This window comes from Peromyscus eremicus, chromosome 1 (genome assembly GCF_949786415.1).
Source record: "Peromyscus eremicus chromosome 1, PerEre_H2_v1, whole genome shotgun sequence".
In the NCBI taxonomy this organism is placed as follows: Eukaryota; Metazoa; Chordata; class Mammalia; order Rodentia; family Cricetidae; genus Peromyscus; species Peromyscus eremicus.
In genome coordinates, this window is record NC_081416.1 from 159,785,667 (window position 1) to 159,802,277 (window position 16,611).

The 16,611-nt window shown below is 43.4% G+C and overlaps 2 long non-coding RNA genes across 3 annotated transcripts; one reads left to right on the top strand and one right to left on the bottom strand.

Moving 5' to 3' along the window:
- The first annotated feature begins 601 nt into the window (after positions 1-601).
- LOC131922851 (uncharacterized) lies at positions 602-10,263 on the top strand. 2 transcript variants are annotated; one of them, XR_009382420.1, is made up of 3 exons: positions 602-1,525; positions 1,853-4,233; positions 9,814-10,263. It is a non-coding gene; the product is annotated as an uncharacterized LOC131922851 (long non-coding RNA). The 2 variants fall into 2 exon arrangements; XR_009382419.1 differs by having other exon boundaries at positions 645-1,525; positions 1,853-2,075.
- LOC131922815 (uncharacterized) lies at positions 3,100-15,700 on the bottom strand. Its single transcript, XR_009382412.1, has 2 exons — positions 12,659-15,700; positions 3,100-3,839 (listed from the first exon to the last, which is right to left on the bottom strand). It is a non-coding gene; the product is annotated as an uncharacterized LOC131922815 (long non-coding RNA).
- Positions 15,701-16,611: the final 911 nt, after the last annotated feature.

Here is a 16,611-nt window from a genome sequence, read left to right on the forward strand (position 1 = left end):
TATGTCTGACATTTATATATATATAAATCCTTGCATCTACCAATTAATCTCCTTAACTCCATATGTACCTACTTATCTAACATTCACCCAGATCTTTAAATCCAATGTATAAATGTATATCTGTGTCTATATCTCCTTTTATCTATGTTGAATAGTACTGTGTTCCAAAGTCTAGGCCACAACTTACATGAAATAGCCAAAATAGTAGAAGTTTCCGTATCCTTCTGACTCTGAAGGAAGAGCTGTGGTTTTCCCAGAGAGGTGTACTTGGCAGCATTCTCTCTCTCCTGTTGAGCCTGCCTCTTCATGGCCTCCCTCTCTGGTCTCTGCTTTCTGGGATGGGCTGTGTCATGACTGGCCCAGGAATGTCAGCTTTACTCCATGGAATTGTTTGGTGGGTGAAGTCTTACAGCAGATATTGGATTTGAGGTTTGGGAGGTGATGGGGCCTTGTTCTTGTCAGCATAGGCAAGCTCCCTCTGTAGTGAAGTGTGAGATGATGCCCTGTAGGATTCTGGCCTACAGAGAGCTGGCTGAGGCCCAGGTCAAGGCTGGATGGGTTTGTTATGTTACTCGTGTGGCACTGGTCACAATAGGCAGAACTGGCTTGTCAGAGGGCATCAAAGAAGTGCTGGCAGGAGCTGGTTTAGATGGCTTGAGTGTGGTAGGCTGAGCCAAGTGGGAATGAGGCCTCACAGGGTATACTGCAGGGGGCCTGCATGAAGCCAGGGAGAGAGGCTTTCTAGAAACCAGTCTGGCTTGAGGCTTGTCCGGGGCTGGGAAAGGCAGAGGTACTAACTTGACCTTCCCAGGTGGGGGCAGCTCATAGTGGGATGGAGAGAGCTACTTGCAAACATTGCTCTCTGGTCTTTGAGCATTGCCCAGCGTTTTAACAGGGCCTCGGTCATCACATGGCACATCCTGTAGTGATGTGGTGCCTGGGTCTGTTCTGGGATCTTTGTTGCACTTGAAATTTAGCAGAGCCTGGGTGGATGAATTGCCATTTTTTTTCTCACTCTTCTTTTCCAGTGTGTGAAGGAACTGCTTGGAGCATGTGCTTTCCGAGGTGAGTTCGAGGCTTTTTAAAGCTGTCTTATATTTTCTTCCTCTTGGTCTTGGGGATGGTGGGCTTGTCTTGTGTCTTGACTCTGTTACTTGATGGCTTCAGCTGCTGTATTTTGCTGAAATTGTTTTCCCTAGTCCTCTTAGTCCCGTCTTGCCCCTGCACCCTAGTTACCCTGGGCTGGCTGGGTGTGGCTTCCTGAGCTTTGCCTTCCAAATGTTTGTTGTTCATGTTGTCAATAACCCCTTCACTAGCCGCAGCATTGGCCCCAGCCTCTCTACCCTCCACCAGGTCCTGGTGCTGGATTTGGGCCTGAAGAGCTCCATGAAGCAGATAAGATAATTTCTTTCTTGCTCCCCTACTCAGAGAGTCCTATGATCCTGGAGCGTTCCTGAACCTGATCCCTCCTGATGACTGTGGAGTCTTTGGAATGAATTGCTGTGGGATTTTCCCAGTAGTCTAGGTCAGTGAGGGAGTTTAAGAGTTGAGGAAGGTGAATATCTGACAGCACTGTAGTCATGTCTTCCAAGTCAATGCTTGAGACCATGACACTCTACAAAGACCCAGGCTCTCCTAGACCAAGGCTACTTCTTCCCAAGATGGCATTATCAGAAGCTGGGTAATGTCTTAGTCTCCCATCATCAATGTAGTTCAGGGGCTGCTGCATGTCAAGGTCTGCTAAAGGGAGGAGGGATGAGCCTTGGTTTTCTGTACTGCCCTCATAGGCATTCAGCAGCTTTGATTGCTCAGCAGTCATCTCTTCTACATTGCTATTCTCTGTTTGTTCCAGGCTTGGAGCTGGAGGCAAAGAAGGAATTCTGAAGGACTGTGAATGAGGGCAGTTAATGACCTGTCCCCATCAACAGGTGGTATCTTCATCTGGGTATCCTGGGTGCAGACACTGCAGCAGTCAGGACTCTGTAGCAGACAGAGTGTCAGGCCTGAAGGTGTCAATCTTCAGGCTGTCTCCATTTCCACCACTGGAAAAGAGTCAAGGAAGGAGTCAGTGCCTGGTAAGTGAGATGATCCCCTCCTTTCAGTGCACCTCAGCACTCAGGTTCCTTCAGTAGTGGGCCAGGCATTCCTATGAGCTATGCTTGAGTAGCAATGGTACCACCTCGGTTTACAGACACTTAGTAACTACTCAGTTGTTCCTGGTGAACATTCCCTGTCCTGTTTTCGGAGGAGTGTTAATCTGAGTATTTCATTGTTGTAATAGATCACAGCCCCCAAAATTCATAGCTATATTAGCCCCATATGGTTTTAATTTACCTCTCTGTCCTTCTGGACATATACATTCAAGTGATCATGTGCTTTGTTTCACTTGAGATAATGTTCCAATCTCTAACAGCAGAGTATTTACCTCCTGAAGCAGCCAATTTGGATGCCAAAATTCTGGTGCAATTATTGTCACACGTGTCTACCAAACCATCCAAAAATGTCATTTATTCTTATTTTTAATATTGGTCTTTATTCACTTATAAAATTTTGCCAAAAAATTTGCTTCATTGTTTCTCCTGAATTTTCTATTCTCTCTGCCTCAACTGTTCCATCACCCCAAGCAGCCTGGTTTATTCCAATAGGCATCTGGTTATTTAATTGCTCTGAGAAGGGGTTTCTTCTATGATGGGAGGAAAGGTCAGAAGTGAATTTTCTGTGGGGGCCTGCATGAGGCCCCTTTGGGAGTTTCCCAAGGACTGAGGCAAAGGATTAGCTTGTCTGTCCCTTGTTGATCTGCATTCATTGGTCCAATGTTTACCCTTACCACACCTTCTGCATAATCCTGAAGGGAGGGGTATTCTGTTGCCATTGTTCCTTGAATAAACCTTCTTTCAAGGAATGCCTTGTTTACATTCCCTTTTCAAATGACCTTCTTTTCCACACCCAAAACATATGACATGTTTCCTCAAAACTTTTGTAATTGCTTCTCCTATCCACATATGATCATGGTCATGAGACTCAACATGGCCCCACGTTGGGTGCCAAATGTAGACAAATTTCTAAACAGTTTTATTAAATAAGAAACACAGTGCCAAATACAGGGGTAAAATCCATAGAGATCAGAGTGATAGCCACCAACTAACCTTAGCTCACCACGTTGCCATAGCTTCCCAAGAGATCCTTTTCCTGTGTAACCTCTACCTTTATTGCCTTGCTGTTTTGCCTTTTCATTGGCTCTTAACCCAGCCACCTCACTTCCTCATCACTGCCTCTATATACAGACCTCCAGGTCTCTATGGTTGGTAGTGGGATTAAAGGCATGTGCCACCATGCTTGGCTGTGTCCTTGAACTCATAGAGACTGTCTGCTTGTGATCAGATTAAGGGCATGTGCCACCACTGCCTGACTTCTGTTTATGGCTGTCTATGACCTCTGATCTCCAGGCAAACTTCATTTATTAACATACAAATAAAATATCACATTTCAGCACAAATACAATATCACCACACAGCTCCCCTCCTGTCAGTGCTTCCCATGGGATCCCACTGGAGAACACCTGGATAGGAGAGTGCCAATGTAGGCTTCTGTCCCTGGTCAGTCAATGCAGTCACCATGGTCATGCCAGCTGGTAGGTAGGGGTAGGCACTGTCCATGAGCTGCTGGCAACAAGTGCTGGAGTCTGATGGCAGGAGCCATGCTGAACTCACAGCTGGGGTGGAGACCCTGGAGAAGTTGCACACACTTCCTGCTAAGGGCGTGGCATTCCTCAGCACAGGCACAGGGGGCTGCAGAGCACATTCTGTCCCAAAGAAAGGCAGGCGCAGTTTGGAAATTTTCTGTAGGAAGCAAGAGGACAATGGGAAAAAATGATGAGATGGCAGCTTTGTAGTTTCCTGTGGGGAGCCATGTAAGGAAATGGGACCAAATAAAGAAACCCATTCTAACCTGGAAATCAGAGCTAGTGAGAAACACACCCTGGCTCTGGGACATATACCAGTGAAAGAAACACTTTAGCCCTCAACACAGAACCTAAGAAGCATACCCTGACCCTGATATCAGAGCAAAAGAAACACACTTTGTCCCTCAATTCAAATCCAGTGAAAGAATATGCCCTGGCCCTAAAATTAGATCCAAAATGCTAAAAAGAATTAATGAGAAATCCCACCCAACCCTCTGAGACTGCAACTGTTTCCTGAGACAGAGCCTGCCAGCACCCAATTGGACTAAAAGGTTAGTCTTTATCTTCATACCTGAACACCCCAGCCTCTAGGTTTTGGGCCCTGAGGGCACAACCCTACACCCCCACACCACCACCCATTGCAGTCCCATTCACAGTTCAGTGGGCAGACAGACCTCCTGCAGGGAGGTCAGACTACCACCATCCCCCATCAGGCCCTGTTACCCACAAGCCCCACCTCACTCAAATCCCACTCACCCTCCGAGACTGCAAGTGTTCCCTGAGACAGAACCTGCTGGTGCCAGATTGGGCTAAGAGCTACTCCCTGACATAGAGCCCACAAGCACCAATTGGTCTAAGAGCTGCTCCTTGAGACAAAGAGTCCACCGGCCCCAATTAGACCAAGAGCTCCCACTGTACCAAGAGAGGCTCCCTCAGACACAGACACCACTTTCACCAAGTGGAGAAAAAGATGGGTAGATGCCAGTGCAAAAATACAGTCAACAACATAAAAAACAATATGGCACCGTCAGAACCTACTTCAGCACATCTGTACACAGAAGAAAGAGAAGGAATTGACCTTAAAATGACCTTAAGAAGATGATAGAGATTTTAAAGAGAAAATGAAAAATTCCCTTAAAGAATTTGAGGAAAAATCAAACAAAAAATGGGAAGAAATTATAAATCCCTTGAAAGCCAAGAGAAAGCAATTAAACAATCGAGGGAAGCAGTTCAAGATATGAAAACTGAAATCGAGACAATAGGGAACACACAAACTGAGAGAATGGTGGAAGTGGAAAATATGAGTAAATGAACAGGAACTACAGATGCAAGCATAACCAACAGAATGCAAGAGATGGAAGAGCAGATCTCTGGCATTGAAGATAGTGGAAATAGAATAATCAGTCAAAAAAAACTAAAGCCAACAAAGTCGTCACCCAAAATGTCCAGGAAATTTGGGACACCATGAAAAGACCAAACCTACGAATAATAGGGATAGAAGAAGGAGAAGAACACCAACTCAAAGGCACAGAAATTATATTCAACAAAATCATAGAAGAAAACTTTCCCAACTTAAAGAAGGAAATGCCTATAAAGATTACAGAACACCAAATAGACTGGATCCAAAAAAATGTCCCCTCACCACATAATAATCAAACCACTGAACATACAGAATAAAGAAAAATATTAAAGGCTGAAAAGGAAAAAGACCAAGTAACATATAAAAGCAGAACTATAAGAATAACACCTGACATCTCAATGGAGACCCTAAAAGCCAGAAGGTCCTGGACACACATTATGCAGAAACTAGAAAGCACTAGAAGGAAAAATCCAACCTAAGGAAGTTAGATACACCCATGAAAACACAGGCAATAGATAGTTCCACACCAACAAATACTAAAGAAGGGAAATATACAACACTACCTCCAAAAATAACAGGAATTAGCAATAACTTGTCATTAATATCCATTAATATCAATGGTCTCAATTCACCTATAAAAAGACACAGGATAACAGAATGGATACAAAAACAAGATCCATTCATTTGCTGCATACAAGAAACACACCTCAACTTCAAAGACAAACACTACTTCAGAATAAAAGGCTGGGAAGACTTTCCCATCAAATAGATTTAAGAAGCAAGCTGGTGTAGCTATCCTAATATCTAATAAAATAGACTTCAAACTAAAATCAATCGAAAGAGATGGGGAAGGACATTTCATATTTATCACGGAAAATCCGACAAGATGAAATCTCAATTCTGAATATTTATGCCCCAAATAAAAGGGCACCTACATTTGTAAAGGAAACATTACTAAAGCTTAAATCACATCAAACCCCATACACTAGTAGTGGGAGACTTCAACACCCCACTCTCACCAATGGACAGGTCTGCCAGACAGAAACTTAACAGAGAAATAAGGGAACTAACAGATATTATGACTCAAATGGACTTAATAGATATCTATAGAATATTCCACCCTAACACAGAAGAATATACCTTCTTCTCAGTACCCCATGGAACCTTCTCCAAAATCAAGCACATTCTTGGTCACAAAGCAAATCTCAACAGATACAAAAACATGAAATAACCTCCTGTATCTTAATTGACCACCATGGCCTAAAGTTAGATTTCAACAACAACAAAAATTACAAAAAGCCTACAATCTCATGGAAACTGAATAATGCCCAATTGAATCACCAATGGGTCAAGGAAGAAATAAAGAAAGAAATTAAAGACTCCCCAAGATTCAACGAAAGTGAATGTACAACTTACCCAAACTTATGGGACACTATGAAATCAGTACTAAGAGGAAAATTCATAGCACTAAATGCCCACATAAAGAAGTTGGAGAAATCTCACACTAGTGAGTAGTTTATAGTACATCTGAAAGCTCTAGAACAAAAAGAAGCAAACTCACCCAGGAGAAACAGATGCCAGGAAATAATCAAATTGAGGGCTGAAATCAATAAAATAGAAACAAACAGAACAATACAAAGAATAAATGAAACAAAGAGTTGGTTCTTTGAGAAAATCAACAAGATAGATAAACCCTTATTCAAATTAATGAAAAACCAGAGAGAGAGCATCAGACATGAAAAGAGAGATATAACAACAGACAACAAGGAAATCCAGAGAATCATCAGGTCATGCTTCAAAAACCTGTACTCCACAAAATTGGAAAATCTGAAAGAAATGGATGATTTTCTGGATAGGTACCACATACCAAAGTTAGTCAAGACCAGATAAACTATTTAAATAGACCAATAACCCCTAAGGAAATAGAAATGATCATTAAAAGTCTCCCAACCAAAAAAAAGCCCAGACCAGATGGTTTTAGCTCAGAATTCTACCAAATTTTCAAAGAAGATCTAATACCAATACTCTTCAAATTTTTCCACACAATACAGATAGAAGGAACATTACCAAACTCTTTTTATGAGGCTACAGTTACCCTCACACTCAAACCACACAAAGATGCCACAAAGAAAGAGAATTACAGAACAGTCTCTCTCATTAACATTGATGCAAAAATACTCAATAAAATACTGGCTAACCGAATCCAGGAACACATAAAAAAAATTATCCACCATGACCAAGTAGGCTTCATCCCAGGGATGCAAGGATGGTTCAACATATGAAAATCTGTCAATGTAATACACCACATAAAAAAAAACTGAAATAAAAAAATACATGATCATCTCATTAGATGCTGAAAAAGACTTTGACATAATCCAACACCCCTCATGATAAAGGTTCTAGAGAGATCAGGAATACAAGGAACATGCCTAAACATAATAAAGGCAATTTACAGGAAGACAACAGCCAACATCAAATTAAATGGAGAGAAACTCAAAGAATTCCACTAAAATCAGGAACAAGACAAGGCTACCAATCTCTCCATAATTATTCAACATAGTACTTGAAGTTCTAGCTGGAGTAATAAGACAACAAAAGGAGATCAAGGGGATACAAGTTGGAAAGAAAGAAGTCAAACTTTCACTATTTGCAGATAGTATGATAGTATACATAAGTGACTCCAAAAATTCTACCAGGGAACTCCTACAGCTGATAAACTCCTTCAGTAATGTGGCAGGATACAAGATTAAATCAAAAAAATCAGTAGCCCTCCTATATACAAATGATAAATGGGCTGAGAAAGCAATCAGAGAAGCATCACTCTTTAAAATAATAGCCACAAATGATATAAAATACCTTGGGGTAACTCTGACTAAGCAAGTGAAAGCCCTGTATGATAAGTACTTTCAGTCTCTGAAAAAGAAATTGAAGAAGATATCAGAAAATGGAAAGATCTCCCATGCTCATGGATAGGTAGAATTAACATAGTAAAAATGGCAATCTTACCAAAAGCAATCTATAGATTCAATTCAATCCCCATCAAAATCCCAAAACAATTCTTCACAGACTTGGAAAGAAAAATACTTAACTTTATATGGAAAACCAAAAAACCTAGGATAGCTAAAAGAATCTTGTACAATAAAGCAACCTCTGGAGGCATCATGATCCCTGACCTCAAGCTCTATAGAGCTACAATAAAAAAAAACAGCTTGGTACTGGCATAAAACAAACACATGGAGCAATGGAATCAAATTGAAGACCCTGACGTTAATCCATATACCTATGAACATACGAACAAAGAAGCCAAAAAAGTAGTACCATGGAAAAAAGAAAACATCTTCAACAAATGGTGCTGGCATAACTGGATATCAATGTGTAGAAGGCTGTAAATAGATCCATATCTGTCACCATGTACAAAACTTAAGTCCAGGTGGATCAAAGACCTCAACATAAATCTGGTTACACTGAACTTGATAGAAGAGAAAGTAGGAAGTAGTCTTGAATGTATCGGCACAGGAGATCACTTCCTAAATATAACACCAGTAGCACAGACTCTGAGAGCAACAATAAATAAATGGGACCTCCTCAAACTGAGAAGCTTTTGTAGAGCAAAGGACATGGTCAATAAGACAAAACGACAGCCTACAGAATGGGAAAAGATCTTCACCACCCCACATCTGACAAAGGGCTGATCTCCAAAATATATAAAGAACTCAAAAAGCTAGACATCAAAATACTGAAGAATCCAATTAAAAAATGGGCTACAGAGCTTAACAGATAATTCTCCACAGAAGAATCTCAAATGGCTGAAAGGCATTTAAGGAATTGCTCAACATCCTTAGTAATCAGGGAAGTGCAAATCAAAACAACTCTGAGATACCATTTCACACCTGTCAGAATGGCAAAGATAAAAAACACTGAAGACAGCTTATGTTGGAGTGAATGTGGAGCAAGGGGAATACTCCTCCACTGTTGGTGGGAATGCAAACTGGTACAGCCGCTCTGGAAATCAGTATGGTGGTTTCTCAGAAATTTGGGAATAAGTCTTCCTCAAGGCCCAGTTATACCACTCCTGGCCATATACCCAAGGAATGCCCAATCTTACCACAAGGACACATGCTCAACTATGTTCATATCAGTATTATTTGTAATAGCAAGAACCTGGAAACAACCTAGATGCCCCTCAACTGAAGAATGGATAAAGAAAATATGGCACATATACACAATGGAGTACTATTCAGCAGTTAAAAAAATGATATCTTGAAATTCGCAGGCAAATGGATGGATCTGGAAAATATCATCTTGAGTGAGGTAACCCAGACTCAGAAGGACAAACATAGTATGTACTCACTCATAAGTGGATACTAGATGTGAGGGAAGGGATGGCCAGACTCCAACCCATAGCTCCAGAGAGGCTAGCTAACAGGGAAAGACTCTAGCAGGGACACATGGATGGCCCAGTGAAGGAGAAGTGGATGAGATCTACATGAGCAGACTGGGAGTGGGGGTGGTGGCAGAGGATGAGGAGTGCAGCACGGGAACATAGGGAAATGGGAGGGTCGAGCTGGAACAGGGATAGAGTGGGAGGGCAGGGAGGGAGAGATCATGACAGATGAGGACATCATAGGAATAGGAAGAGGTAGGGTGCCAGGGAGGCTTTCAGGAATCCACTAGGATGGCCCCACCTTGGAATGCTGGCAGTGGTCTAGAGGGTGCCTGGACTGGTCTACTCTGGTGACAAATCTAGTGAATACCCTAACTGTCATCACAGAGCCTTTGTCCAGTGACTGATGAAGGCAGATGCAGAGATCAACAGCCAGGCACCAGACTGAGCTCCGGGAATCCAGTCGATGAGAGAGAGAGAGAGAGGAGGGATTCTGCAGGTGAGGGACATCATGATGAGAGGACATGCAGAGATGACTGGCCACACTAGTGGAAGCCCATGAACTGTGGACTAGTGGCTGTGGTGCCCCCATGGGACTGGACTAGGCCCTCTGGATATGGAAGACGGTTGGTTGTTTGGCTTGAACTGTTTGGGGGGCACCCAGGCAGGGGGATCGGGATCTGTCCAGGTACATGGGGAGGCTTTTGGGAGCCTGGTGACTGGTGTGATTCCTTGCACAACCTTGGGGCAGTGGGGAGGGGCTTGGACCTGCCTAGGCTCAGTGTGCCAGGCTCTGCTGACTCCCCGTGGGCGACCTTGATTTGGGGGGTGTGGGGATATGGGGTGGCTTGGGAGGGAGGGATGGAGGGTGGGAGGAGGGAGGAGCTGGGAATCTGAGAGTGGTATGTAGAATGAGTAGAAAATTTCATAATAAAGAAAAATGAAAAAAACAAGTAATGAACAAAACACAGTTTGGCCCTGAAACCAGAGCCAGCTCTGCCAGTGAAAGAAATATGCCCTGGCCCTGAAATGAAAGCCAACTCTGTTCCTGACCAATGAAACCAACTAATCCTTGAGCAGGAAAACAAATCCATCTTTGAACAGAAAATATCTTTGGAGAAATTCTTCCCCTAAAAAGCTCCTCTGCCTGTTTAGTTGTGAGTTGTTCTTTCCCACCTTGGCAAAGGCAGCCATTCTCCTGGAAAACCTCATTCCAAAATAAATCTCTTTCTTAAAAGAGTCTTGGGTAAAGATCTTCATTATCCTGCACAGAACAGAAGAACCTTGCCAAGACATTCCTTAGGGGGACTGAGCCGAAAAAATCCTTGCTGAGACATTCCCTTAGGTGGGTTGAGCAACACTGAGCAGAAAAAAGTAACAATTTTTCATGGGAGCCAGAGGAGATTGCTACATTTCTACAGGGGTTTCCCCTTTAGCAGAGTGAAGCAGAAGAAGCAACATCTTGGGCCAGAGAGAAGAAGCAGAGCTCTTAAGTGAAGGCAGAGCAAGGCTCATCTGTGAAGGCTCTCACTGGGAGAGGAGCAGGATTGCTATATCCTGCAGGGAGACCATGTCCCATCCCACCCCCATCTTCAGTTATCTCCTGACTTACTGACAAGTCATGATACCTCTCCCACCAGAGCTGTCCTATAGCAGCTCTAGGTATAGCTTGGCTTCCTGACAAATCAGGATACCTTTCCCTCCAGAGCTGAGCTGTCCTATTGTGGCTCCAGCCTTCAGAGCTTTCCTATTACAGATTCACCCTCCAAAACTGTCCTATTGCAGCTCCAGGTATAGCCTGATTTCTGGACAAGTCAGGGTTCTTTGCCCTCCAGAGCTGTAACACTCATAAGCTGTCTTATCTACAATTTGTAGTGTCTGGGAGAGTCTAAAGCCTATGTTCCCTCACATATTCCAAACAATATGGTTCAGAATGATTCTTGGTATGGGATAGGATGGCTCTCATTGGATGAACTGCCTGTTCTTCCTGTGTGGGCATGCACTTCCTAGTTGATCCATGTTGATGCTTGCTCTGACCTAGACAACACCCTTCTTTGCTCTACATTGTCTTGTTCTTGTACCTGCTGTGGCACTGCCTCACATCTGTGTCCCAGAACAGAAGTGTTTAAAGTAGGAGAACCTTAGACAGCTTCTCATGCCTGTACCTTTGTTCTGTTCTGTGCATATCTTACTCTACTTATCCCTACTCAAGGAAGATATAGATTCTATCTAGATCAGTCTGGCCTTGAAATCACACAGGTAGGCCTGACTCTGCATCCAGAGTGCTGGATCATAGGTACTTGCCATGTCCACCAAGCTTATCTCTACTCTGATCTTTCTTTTTTATTTTAATTTCATTTTACATACCAACCACAGTTAACCTCCATACCCTCTTCCTGCTACTTACTCCCCCACCCCCATCCACACTTCGGAGAGGTTAAACAACCTTGGTGCAGTGAGGAGGGGCTTGGACCTGCCTAGGCTCAGTGTGCCGGGCTCTGCTGACTTCAGAGAGGTTAAATAAAGCCTCCCTTGGGGAGTCAGCAAAATCTAGCATATCAAGTTGAGGCTTCCCTATGTTTTGTGTGACATCTTGGGATTACTAATGTAGTACAGGGTTCATCTCTGAGTAAGATTGTTTCTTAATTTAATAACTGGTTAAATTGATTCTTAAGTGAATACTTCCTCAGTAACTGTTAATTTGTTGTTACTGTTTAGTTGGAAATTATTGTGAGAATTTCCCTACACATTGGTGTGTCACTTCTTGTCCAGAGAACTACTCACTATGGAGTACCCAGCCTCAGCTGATAAGATCCAACACAACCATTGCTCATAAGATGTAGGAAATGCTGTGGAAGATGGGCTGGACAGATTTTAAGAGCCAGGGATCAGAAGAGGATATGGTTTCCTATATTTGACAGGGAACCTTTACCTAGACTGATCTCAACAGTGTGGTGTCTAAAAATGGCTTGGGATATTACATCTTGTATCTTTTTATTTAAAATCTGTGGTTATCTGAAACATTCAGTTTCAAACTACCTCCAGAGTCATCTCTTCCATTTGTCTTCTTTATTTCCATATTTTCTAACCGCTGCTAAGAAAAAAATCTAAATATAACAATCAACTGGAGATATCAACATCAATAGAATCCCCATTAAACAAAGATTTAAAAGCATAGTTAAAAATAAGGGAGAAGTGATCAAAAGAAGTGTGTTAAAGTTTCTTTCCTTACCTGCCATGGTTGGAGAGAGAGTATCAGCAATCCACAGTACAATGGAGCAAGAGAATTGGTTGTTCTTGTCTGATCAGCTGACCTGAGTGGCAAGTGTGTCTGGTATCAGACAGCACTTACTGGTGACTGGGCACAGGTGACCTGTGATGATCCAAATTTGTTTACAGGCATCACCATGGAAATCCCAAGAAGTACCAGGTGGTGGTGGGGTTGGAGGGGAAATGATGTCATAAATGGGGCAGCAGCCAATGGGAAGGTTGGATTCTGAGCTAAAAGTTGGAATTGGTCGGAGAGGATGCCAGGAGACCAACAGTAGTCATGGAAGCTGAGGTGTGGACTAGTGAATGGAGGCAATCCTGGTATGAAAGTACCCCTTCCCATGAGGTCTGTCCAGGGTATTGGCATTGCTACTTATAATAAGCTGTATCTAGTGATCCTATGAGGTGTCATCTTCCAGCTGAAAGTGTCCTATCAGCATTCACTGTATATAGAGTCAGTAGCCTTGGACAGGAAGGAGAGGAACACCTAGGTGGAGGAAACTTGGATGAGAAACCATTTCAGTTGATCTTTTTTATGAGCTGTCAGCATCTGTCCATGACCCAAGGAAGAGATCAAAGGGCTCCTTTGTGACTGTGTTGAAAGACAGGGCTGAGTGTGATGCGTTCACCTTGGATGATGAACTCCAAGAATCTTTTCTTTTGGTGTCTTCTCCTAGAGGCCTTCCTTAGTCTGTGTTTCCCCAGGCAGGACTCATATCTCACTTCCCTGCTTTTCATCCCTTTTTGGTAGGGTTTGATTCTTGGGCCAGCATGGCCCTGTATCCTTAAAGTAGTGGGCAGTATCATGGTGAACTTGCAGAAGCAGTGGTCTTCTGTTCATCGTGAAGATGCTTGTAATTGGATGCTGCTGGTAGAAGCAAGCACTTGAGGGGCTGATGGTGAGCCTTGCTGCACATGTTACCTCTTTCAAACTTGTTGCTATTTGCTGCCCAGACTTGTCTACCTCTGGATGTTTTCTCTCCTTCTTGTCTTTTGTTTTCCTGAGATAGGCAAGTCTGTGTAGCCCGTTTTTCAGAAGCTCACGATGTATCTCATGCTGGCCTCAGACACATGGGCATTCTTTTTATCGTGCCTCCCTTCTTATAGTATTGAGGTTGTTTTGAGGTATTTCCCCTTAGTTGCTAGCCCTCTCTGGGTGGGGTCAGCTTATAGCTTTTCCTGGATCCAGGTGATGCCTGCCAGTAAACTCAGGCCTACTTTTAGCTGGTTTTTATTAAGCCTGTCATGGAAACTGTCCCATAGCCCCCGCTTCACAAGTACCAATGACAGGACTCAATCATGAGTCCTATCTGTCCTGGGGCTCAAGTGTATTGGGAACTAAGAACTATTAGCTAACAGATTTTTCTAGGGCAGTGACATTTTCATCTATTACCATTCTTAGTTCCTTGTAGTTCTAATCTTTGCATACAACCAGATTATAATCCTGAATGATTTATATAGAAATAATAATTTCTCAAGGCCATATAATACCTCTTTGTTTCTACATATAAAAGGTCTGTGGCTAACTGGGAATTGACTGGTCCCTTTCAGGTTGTCTTCTTTGGTGATGGTCTTGAAGACATGCCTTGTCTCCTGCAGAAGGATTCCTGTGACCCCCCCCCCAATAAGAGGGTCACTTGGATTTTATGACTGTAAAGGAGAAAAAAATTGAGGGTAAGGCCTGGGTAGTTCCGGCAGTCACAGCCTGGCCTTAGGGACTGGTAGCCTGGTCCTTCACAGCTGAGGAAGAGAGTCTCCAGAGGATAGTATTTATGTAGCCTAGCAATGATCAAGCCAGCAAGAGCCAAGGCACCCCAACTCCTTGTCCTGGGCTTTGCAATCTCCGGGCTGTTCTTAAGTGTCCTTTGGGCTTTAGCCAGGGTTCTGGAGCCAACAGGTCATACACAGAACCAACAAAGCCCAGTCTTGTTGCCTTGGTGGAGCAATTGCCATTGGTAGGACACCCATCATTCATTTTTGGGCCTCTTGAACTGTTCCTGGAATGTAGTTCTTTTATAGAGCTGCCCAGCACTAAGGGGTGAGCCCCCTCACAGACAGGCCCCTGCCCACTTCCATGTAGTAAACATTTGGAGCAAACTATGTGCCTAGTGTGCTAAGTGGGTGCTGAAGTAGGACACTGAATGATATGACCTCTATCCTGCTCCTGTGGAGCTGAAGTTCTCATGAAGGACAGTGCATAACAACACCTGGGCAATTCTATTTCTTGATACTGATAATGGCTGTAAGGAAAATAGTAACAGAATAATTTGAGTGGAGGGGAAAACTTTAGGAGTGGTAGACTCTCAGGAAGTGACATCAGAAAGGTGACCTAAGTTACAGCAGGAATCAATACACAAACCTGCAGAGTACCCTTATTAAGAGAAGGACCTAAGCAAAGGCACCTGATGTGCAAGTCACACAGAGGCCAGCCACGGACACTGAAAATTTTTACTCTGACTGGATGGGAAGCTGCTAAAGAAGAGGCAAATGGCAGTTGGTAGTCTGATGTCTGATAACAGCCTTCATTTTGGGAATTTAATCTGGTGTGTATGTGGAAAAAAAAGCAGTATGTGAGCTGGGGGAGGGGGAGGGAAAGCTTCTATACCAACTTGAGGGAGCTGGAGGTAAGTTAGATTCAAAAACAAGGTGTTAATTGACTTGAGGTGGAGGATTAGGAAAGAGGTGATGTGTGTGATTCTAGGATTCTAGGCTGCACAAATTGTATACAGAGATGTGTCATTTTCGGAGATGAGGAATTCAGGTCAGAGAGAGCTGACCTAAATGGAGACCAAGGGTTCTGTGTTAGATAGGGAGTTTGAGGTACCTCCTGGATGTCCAGGTAGCTGTTGGGTGCAATGAGGTAAATGAGTCTGACAATGACAGGAAAGATCTGCACTGGTGATGGCACCCTGGAAACCATGATGAGAGAGAATCTGCCCCCAAGAGTCTCAGATAGAGGCTAGGTTCCAACAGTGTGAGCCAATGACATGCAGAGAGCACTTAGTGTGTTTAACAAGGTTTCAGGATTGCTGTGGGATGGTCTGTATGTCAAGTGTGTTGCTGATTGGTCAGTAAATAAATCACTGATTGGCCATTGGCTAGGCAGGAAGTATAGGCGGGACAAGGAAAAGAATTCTGGGAAGTGGAAGGCTGAGAGAGAGACACTGCCAGCTGCCATCAGGACAAGGAAGATGTAAAGTACCGGTAAGCCACAAGCCATGTGGCAAAGTAAAGATTAATAGAAATGGGCTAAATATAAGAGTAAGAGCTAGACAATAACAGGCCTGAGCTAATGGCCAAGCAGTTTAAATAATGTAAGAGTCTATGTGTTTATTTTATAAATGGGCTCTAAGACTGGCGGGACTTGGTGGTGGGAGCTGGAGAGAAATTCTCCAGCAACAAATGGCGTCCAACGTGGTGGCAAGAGTTTCCACCTAAAAACTTACAAAAAAGATTCTAAAACGGACCTAAAAACAGCTTCCTAATTGTCTCTCTCAAATAAGCGGCAGCTGCCGGTTTGAGCTACTGGCGGGTTCCTAGCGTGCGCTCTGGACCTGCAGTATGGTGGGAATGAGGCCTCTACAAGTAACACATTAAACTGTGTGGTGAATTTAGCCTTTGCTAGTACAAAACAAAAAAAAGAGGTTTCTGGGCTACACGCTACTTTGGTAAAAGTGTAGACCCACTATTTCTGAGAGTTATGGCTCTCAGAGCTGGCGGAAAGCGGACCGCCGCCATGTTGGGAAGCTGAAGTGGGCGGAGCCAGCAGCCACAGCGCCAATGCCGTTTCAGGCTTATAAGGCTGCAGTTTAAAAGCAATAGGCTCACGCTAATATAAAAAAATAAGCCACGTAAAGATGACTACCACACAGAGAATCTGGATTATGTTCTCTTTGATATTCGTAACTACAAAAA